This window comes from Macrobrachium nipponense, chromosome 7 (genome assembly GCF_015104395.2).
Source record: "Macrobrachium nipponense isolate FS-2020 chromosome 7, ASM1510439v2, whole genome shotgun sequence".
Lineage (NCBI taxonomy): Eukaryota > Metazoa > Arthropoda > Malacostraca > Decapoda > Palaemonidae > Macrobrachium > Macrobrachium nipponense.
In genome coordinates, this window is record NC_061109.1 from 105,135,564 (window position 1) to 105,144,974 (window position 9,411).

Here is a 9,411-nt window from a genome sequence, read left to right on the forward strand (position 1 = left end):
TATGAAAAAGAGTGTTGGAGTCGTATGTATGCACGTTGTTGGTACGATACTATCTCAAGAAGAAGAGCAAAAGGGATCACGATGAAATTTTTGTAGATGTCATCATTATTTTATCTACCCGAGATTTTCAAGTTGAGAAAAATCTGCTCACATTTCACGACTTATTGGCATCGAGACCATCTCGCTGGCGTTTTACCTGATGAAATATTTCTTATCCAACAATATGTATGGATGAAATCCTTCAGATATTATTGATAAATAACAGCCAAATGGCAATGACCAATGCTAAATGTTGACGTAAAAGGTCAAAGCTGAGCATCACAGTCAAGGTTTCTATTAGTGTATCCAAAGCATAAGCATAACTAGTATGAACTGGAGGTGCTGCGTAGTTGTAAATATTTCAGAGTGCAAGAAAGTATTGTAAATTCAGTGGTCAAGGTCAATCTGAGTATTTACAGGAAGGTGTGCTGCGTTGTTTGTTAAATATATTCTCCCTTCTGAGAGCTCTCATTATTATTATTATTAAAACTAGCTTAAGTCATGATCGTCTCAACAGAAAGTTTGCTTTACCGTCAGCTTCGGTGCTTATGTTTTGGTTGACTACTTTGGGTAAACAACTAATTTTGAATATTAATTGCTGAGGACATTACCAGCTGTAGATAATAGTTCACGGAAGTATTTTACGAGAATATCTAATATGCTTTCTAATAACGATTAAGGACTACACCATAGCAAATGATTGAGAGAACTCAATCTTATTCATCGAGGAATTTTCGTCACGTCTCAGATCGAAAACTAAGTAGCATATCATATGACTTACCATGAAATTAATCACGATTTCCCAATAACAGAGTGATATATTTTCTGGTGCCAGCTTACTCAACTAAGTTGGGTACCTGATAGTATCTATAGACTTTTAAACACCTAGAGTGAAATGGGGCATTCTCTTTAAGTATAATATAAAATCGACTTGCTGCCGAACATCTTTACTGATTAGGATTACACATTATTGTCAAATATCATTGTACTTGAAGATGTTTTTGTTTTACGTTAGGCACAAAGATTGTAGCTTTCACAAATGATAGGTAGCTACAGTTAATTGAATCTAATTGCATGAATTCAGATTATGTTAAAGCTACGAGTACAGTCCTTCAGTGTAAGTTAAAAGCAGAAGTCTTTGCCTTTGCATTGCACAACGATGGACATAGAGAGAACAAATCAACATTTTGCTGAACTCCTTCAGTGTTGAGGCACTTCACTTCAATCGCCATAGTATGTCAAAGATAAAAGGAAAATACTCTTCCGTTTTAGGTATAATTTTCATGACTATGTGGAGTAGAATTTGACCTTGGACGTTGAAATCATTTGCCGTACACAGCATGTTCTAAAACCATAAAGATTATATGTTGTTTGTAACGGGAGCTACCAGTTTACCCTAAAGGTTTACTGTAGCTAATGTTTAACGCAGAGAACACTGTCTTGGTATGTTTAAGAATATCTTATTAAAAAGTTACTATTTCTTCTTAATTAAAAAGTTACTATTTCTTCGCTTTATTTAACAAAACCCAAAATCGCAGATTTATTTTTAAATAATACCTAAGATAAAAATGTTCGAATTGTGTTAAATCAGATTTAAGGAAATATTTTCATGAGAGAATAATTAATAACAAAGTTAACTTTAGTCTAATACACCTTGATGTTACCAGCATGTTATTTAATGACAGGAATGTTTTAACAGCTATGATCATTTGCCTTTTCTTCTCCTAAAATAAGGATTGAATCATAACTATTAAAAGATATTTTCAACCTTAATAGCCGTTTGCAGTTTTCCGATTGGATGAGAACCAAGGGGAACACCGCCATAAATATAAATGAAGAAAAGAGCGGAAATGGAGTAAATTAGAAGGGCATGAAGTGTCATTATCTAATTTTTTTTTATTGGTTAGACTGGCCTCAGTATATTGCTTTACTTCTGGCTTAACCCTCTCAATTTGACAACCAGTAAGGTATAATGGATTGTATTCTTACGAGTCATCGGCTGCCACAAGAGGCTATTGTTATAGGCATATGATTTATTTATTGTTCAATGTCTCATAGTTGTGTTTACATACAGCATTTGTCTATACGATTAATTTATTCGACAAAATATTAAGCTCCTTACTTTGCCTTAATAAATTATAAAGAGCATTAAACTCATCTATATATGTAATATATATATATATAATATATATATATATATATATAATATATTTAATTTATACATATATATATATAGTATGTGTATGTATGTATGTATGCATGTATATATATATATATATATATGTATTATAATTATATTATAAATGAAATATTAATATATATTTATACAGATATATATTGTATATAATATAGATTAAATAATAATTATAAAATATATATATACATATATATATATATATATAGATATAATACATATATATATATATTATATGTATATGTATGTATATAATATAGATATATATATATATATGTATATTATTATATATATATAGATAATATATACATATATATATATATTTATATATATATAGATATATATCTATACATATAATATATATATAATATTATAATATAAATATATATATATATATATATGTAGAATTACATATTATATATATATATATATATGTATCATATATATATATATATTATATATATATATATATTAAAAGAAGGATAAGTATGGGACGAAGAGCATTTGGTAAACAAAATGAGATTATGATAAGTAAAATGCCACTTTTTCTAAAAAGAAAAGTATTCAATTAGATGGTCCTACTAGTATCAACTTATGCATCAGGAACTTGGAGCCTTACTAAAGCCTTAGAACATAAGCTAGTTACAACTCAAAGAGCTTTGGAAAGAATAATTATGGGAATAACACTAAGAGACAGAAAAAGAGCAACATGGGTACGAGAGCAAACGAAAGTAGAGAATATTCTAACAAGTAAGAAAAAGAAATGTACGTGGGCAGGACATATAATGAGAATGTCAGATAATTGATGGACGAAAAGAATAACAGAATGGGTCCCTAGAGATTGCAAACGAAGCAGGGGAAGGAAGAGAAGACGATGGATTGACGAGCTAAGAAAATTTGCGGGTATAGACAGTCATAGAAAGACCATAAACAGACGAGAGTGGAAGAACATGTCTGAGGCCTTTGTCCTGCAGTGGCCCTACAACGGCTGTGTGTATGTATATATATATATATACATATATAAATATAATCTTATATATATCACATACACATATATGCGTGTGTGTATTTGTACTTGATAATCTGAGAGTGAAAATTACAATAGTTATGGAACGATATTCATTGTTCTATGTGACACTTGGGAAGCAGAATGCTTTATGTCTAGAGTTTTATGACCAAAGGTAAGAATCCTGTATTTGTGTCACCTTAAAACCTCCAATAAACTTTTTCGTGCAGTGCTCTCTCTCTCTCTCTCTCTCTCTCTCTCTCTCTCTCTCTCTCTCATAAGTACTGTAATTCACACAGGTCTCTGTATGGATAGCCAGAATAATACATTTCTAATTGTTGTAATTATTGTTATTGTTGCTGCTGCTTTTGGAGTCACTGGTAGTTAAAAATAACACTCATAAATATCACAACTAACGATTTTAAGACGTCATTGATTGTCGTTTGCAGTATGTCAGTAGTAGTCTTGACCATCGAAGAGAGAGAGAGAGAGAGAGAGAGAGAGAGAGAGAGAGAGAGAGAGAGAGAGAGAGAGGAAGGAGCATCCACTGTGTAAAGGAGGGATTAGACGGTTAAATTCCTTTTTAATCTTCTTTGCTATGCCAACCGGAATCATTGTTCATCCCACCCACGATCGCACTATCAAATCCGGCACCTAGCAGGATTTTCTTCTGCTTCTGCGCCTCTTCCTTGTCTTCCTATACCCCTTTCCTCCTTCCTTATCTCCCCGGGGCGGCTGTAACAGCACAGAAATGATATCAACCCATATCTTTCGTGATGAGGGTCACCGGGTCCTGAGAGAGAGAGAGAGAGAGAGAGAGTGGAGGGGAAGGGGGGGGGGGGGGGCGTGAGGACTGCTGTGCTTGCCCTGCATGAGGCCTGGACGAAGGAAAAAGATGAAGCGAACAAAAAGATAAGTCCCTTTACCAATGGTAAAAGACGGCTATGTGGTGTGTTCTTCAATATCCATAGGCCCGTTATTTACGGGAAACCAGACCATGGGAGGTCTTAGGAAAAATCGTCTGCGGTCATTTCTCCTTCATTTCCGCGACTTCTTTGTGCCTGGAATGTTTTTTTTTTCTTTCTTTCTTTTTTTGGCCATTCCACATCAAATACCCAAGAATCCCCTTCCCTCCCTCACCACATACACACAGTCCTCAGCCACTTCCTTCTCAAGAGAGAAGATAAAACGTGTCCTACAAAGTCAGATTATCACGTAACCTTAGACTTGCAGTCGCTGATCTTGTTTCTCTGAACCTTCAGATCGAAGAAAGTAGACTCCAGGAGATGTGGGAGATGTGGAGTCAGGAGGGTTTGGAGTAGGAGGTCCATCCTTACTTGAGGAAGGGTTTTCAGTATAATATGTGAGATATGATATACCAGGACATTTTTAGCGAAAGAAGCTGACCAGTGCATATTGATGATGATAGGAGATTTTTTTCCCCAGGGTTATTGCCCAAGGAGGTATAAACTTCCCTATAATCTGTAACTGCACTTCGTATTTGCATGGAGCGCCCTTATTTGATTTTGAAAACTGTGAAAGAGTATCTTGTGAATCTCATGAATTAGTTGATGAACAATTGCTTAGTTGTTAAGATATAATTTGACTTAATTCCTGCTCTGGATGAAATTGTGAACATGAACATTGTTAATGCATTGCTGAAAACAAATAAGATGAAACAAGTGAACTATGAAGTCGGATTTGTGTGCCTCCTCAGGTAAAAAGAAAAAAAAAAGCATTTGCACCGGTTCTGAACATCTGATTCAACTACATGACTCAAACTTTTCAAACTGTGTGGTTTTGAATCGCAAAAAGAGAAGGCACGACTTGTTATAATGATAAAGGCTGGAAAAATCTAATTGCGAAGGATGATCGGAATTAAGAAAACTTACATAAATGTTACAATGAACTAATTGAGAGACGAGGCCAGACGCTAATACTAAGACCTAATGTAAGAAATTTCGTCCAACAAGTCAAGATACAAGTCAGCTGCTGCCTGCACACTAAAAATGGAGCCACAATATTCAAGAAGTGTCAGGATGACACAATAAGAACACTTCCAAATATCTTTGAAGACTTTCTCAGTAAGGTGATCTTTTGTACAACTAAAGGAAAACCAAACCGGATACATTTCTCAAAACAGATTTTGCGGTCAAGAATGACACGCAGATTTCTAAATGAACTGCATGTAACACCAGCTAAAATTGAAAATCAGCTCAAATTCTGTAATGTGAAGACAGACATTAAAGTATGTCTAATGTGAAGACAGACCTAAAATACCGCATTCTTAGGTGTTTGGTTGAGAAGCCAAGCATCTACACATTTTGATGTTTGCCTTTATGGCTTACTTGCATTCGGGCGCAATCCACATAGGCTAAGACATACCTGTGACACAGAAAGAAGAAAAATGAATCTACATGAAAAATAGAGGTCGGATGCTTAAGAAAGTGAAGCATCAGCAACCAAGAAGTGAGAGGAAAGCTGAGGGATGCTTAGGCCTGCATGAGATGAGGAAGATGAGGCCGAAAAGTGCTCCGGGAAACAAAAATGTTTCTCCGATTTTGACGGCGACCTCAGATGGAAAGGAACATCTGTCTGTAACCCGTCCAACAGCGGCAAAATCTGAGACAGTAACGGGAAGGGAAGACACACAGCGACTACGGAGAGAGAGAGAGAGAGAGAGAGAGAGAGAGAGAGAGAGAGAAAGTGATATCAAGCAGACGGCCGAGGGGAGAGAAGCCCCCCAGATCGATCGCTGTGCTGTGAGGGAAAAATAACTCAAAATTTATACTTTCCACTGTACTTGACTGGGGGCCAGGTGATGTTTTCCCTATCTGAATTAAACATGCGGAGGGCGGTCAAAAAATACTCCATTTTGCGTAAAAGAGGAATCCTGATGTTTTGTTCCCCTTGTTCAGTTACAGCACTTGCCATATCCATTCCTTCAATCCGGCCTAAATCACGTTTCGTTGAATCCTTAGACTCATTCTTTCCCTTCGTATACACCTCGATCAGTGACGAAAGCGATTAACCATATTGACTCTGACATTCGCTTTGTTTGCCAAAAGAACAAAATTCACACCTATGGTAACATCACCATCATTCACTTCGCCTGCAATTTCATTAGAAAATCACATCACGAATCGACACGCGTTTGCCAACTTACGTCTGCTTAAGTCACACCATTGTGGCTCGGGATGGTCTTAAGGGTATTAGCTGGGCATGTGTGACTTACCATGTACCTAGATGACCAAAGAAATCCTTGCGCGTCCTCTCACCACCACCGTCAAAACAACACCAACTCTCCCGACCAGCTCGAGCCTCGAACCACCATAGTTACCCCCAGCATCCCTGAAACCCCTCGCATCCCCCACCCCCTCCTCTTCGCCATCTCTCCCACAATCATTCGCCTCAGAGCCTTTACCGACTCCCCTCGACTTTTCCCCCCAGCTAGCTAAGATACGCGACAAAGTTAATCTCTTACTGATGGCTAGCTAGCCTCCTTAGTAAGTTAATGGGGAATATATATGGGTTAGTCACAAGCAACGGAAAGCGGTGTATTTAGCTTGAATCAGACAATCTGATAACACATTTTCATTTTTAAAGTTGATCGTACGTTTGGCAAGGATAATCGCGTCATTGGTATAAATGTCGTACTTTCCTATGCGTGTTTGTACGGCAGATAATACTAGACGTATATAGCAAAGCATGCTATCACTTTCAGTTCTAACGATTTGAACTTGTTTACCAATATTTTTCCTGTAAGTATTAATCAGTGTAATATTTTTTTTCTTTATTAGGACCACTTCTGCTTCTTGGTTGTGAGATGAATCAATAAAATTTCAGGTTAGACATGCTATGGATATCCCATGAGATATCGTAGATGAATTTCTGGAAGGACGAAAAGCTCGCATATCATGAAGGTGAAATCCATTACCTTTCATGATAATACAAGGTTTTATTATAATTTCCAGTATCAAATGTATGTTCTATAAAAAATTTCACCACATTAAAAATTGTAAGGCAGTTTTTCTCTTTCAAATTTCGAGAATGTTTTATACCGACCTGATTAAGTGGCTACAGTTAGTGACGGGAACAAACTATATCAAATTGTTGTTTTAAAACTTTATCCTATTCGGCAATCTCGCTGGACTGACATAAGGGAAAGTGGGGTCTGTATGGAGCCGTTACTTGATCAATAACCGTGAAGGGGCTGGACTAAGCTTCGAAAAGGGTTTCAAACCATTGCGGTGTCCTTTCTCTTGTCCTCTCCCCCAACCCCCTGGCTGGGTTACGGTGAGGTTCGCTCAGTTCCGGTTCGCATCTGTCTAGTCGTCATTTATTTTGGATTTCTTATTACAATTTCGTTCACATATTTCACATGAAGGTTGCATCCGTCATGAGTACTATGCGTGTCGGAAAATTTATTCACATCTGTTTAGCAGTCGGTGTTTTGATCGTGTTCAGTTCAACAAAGAAATCTATCTTAGATTATTGCGAAGTTACGTTCTTATAGTACTATAGCAAAGTCCACCTAGCCAAGCTTTGCAGCTAAGCCCCGCCCACTGCACGCCAGTGATTGGCTAGTTCTCGAAGGGGAATGACGTCACACTAGTTAACAATCCAAAAGATTTGACTTCATTCGGTAATGTGAGTTTCGTGCATGAATCATGACAACACAGATTTGAGTTCCCGGAGTTGTGGAGTATGCAAATGTATCTCCAATAAAAGATTTAGTATCAAGTTATATATTATTATCATTTTGTCTGTGCATTTTTTTTATCATGCACAGCCAAAATACACAAGCATAATGCTTTTTTTTAAATTAGTGTTGGCCTAAATAGGGTCACACATAGACCACTTTAATTGAAATGAAGCATAGACATATGTAGCCAGTTCCGATATTAGGGTATTAATTCGTCATAATCCTGTATGTTAAATGTTAATATCATCGGGAAATTAGGCCTACGTCAATTTCTTATATTTTGAGGCAGTGACAGGGAATAGACCTAAACGTCAATTTCTTTATATTTTGAGGCAATAACGGGGTACAGGCCTACACGTCAATATCTTATGTTTTGAGACAATGACAGGACCTTACCTTACATCTTGTTCGGGTTGAGACAATGACAGGGCATGGGCCAACACGTCAATTCCTTATATTTTGAGACAGTGACAGGGCATGGGCCTATGCATCAATTTCTTATATTTTGAGACAATGACAGGGCATGGGCCTACACGTCAATTTTTTATATTTTGAGAAAATACCAGGGCATGGGCCTACACGTCAATTTCTTATATATTGAGACAACAGGGCATGGGCCTACACGTCAATTTCTTATATATTGAGACAATGACAGGGCATAGGCCTACACATCAATTTCTTATATATTGAGACAATGACAGGGCATGGGCCTACGCATCAATTTCTTATATTTTGAGACAATGACAGGGCATGGGCCTACACGTCAATTTCTTATATTTTGAGACAATGACAGGGCATGGGCCTACGCGTCAGTTTTTATATTTTGAGACAATGCCAGTGCATGGGCCTACACGTCAATTTCTTATATTTTGTTTTTTAGACAATGACAGGGCATGGGCCTACACAATGTCAATTTCTTGATATATGAGACAATGACAGGGCATAGGCCTACACATCAATTTCTTATATATTGAGACAATGACAGGGCATGGGCCTACGCATCAATTTCTTATATTTTGAGACAATGACAGGGCATGGGCCTACACATCAATTTCTTATATTTTGAGACAATGACAGGGCATGGGCCTACACATCAATTTCTTATATTTTGAGACAATGACAGGGCATGGGCCTACGCGTCAGTTTTTTATATTTTGAGACAATGCCAGTGCATGGGCCTACACGTCAATTTCTTATATTTTGAGACAATGACAGGGCATGGGCCTACATGTCAATTTCTTATATATTGAGACAATGACAGGGCATGGGCCTACGCGTCAGTTTCTTATATTTTGAGACAATGCCAGTGCATGGGCCTACACGTCAATTTCTTATATTTTGAGACAATGACAGGGCATGGGCCTATGCGTCAATTTCTTATATTTTGAGACAATGACAGGGCATGGGCCTATGCGTCAATTTCTTATATTTTGAGACAATGCCAGTGCATGGGCCTACATGTCAATT

General features: G+C 37.1%; 1 protein-coding gene across 11 annotated transcripts in view; it reads right to left on the minus strand.

Moving 5' to 3' along the window:
• LOC135217422 (mucin-2-like) overlaps positions 1-6,593 on the minus strand; it is a 463,906-nt gene extending 457,313 nt beyond the window's left edge. For 10 of the 11 annotated variants that reach the window (XM_064253279.1, XM_064253275.1, XM_064253277.1 and 7 more), the window contains exon 1: positions 6,475-6,593. The gene's annotated coding sequence lies outside the window, so the exon portion shown is untranslated. The remainder of the gene's footprint in view (positions 1-6,474) is intronic. The other variant, XM_064253273.1, reaches the window with a different exon arrangement.
• Positions 6,594-9,411: the final 2,818 nt, after the last annotated feature.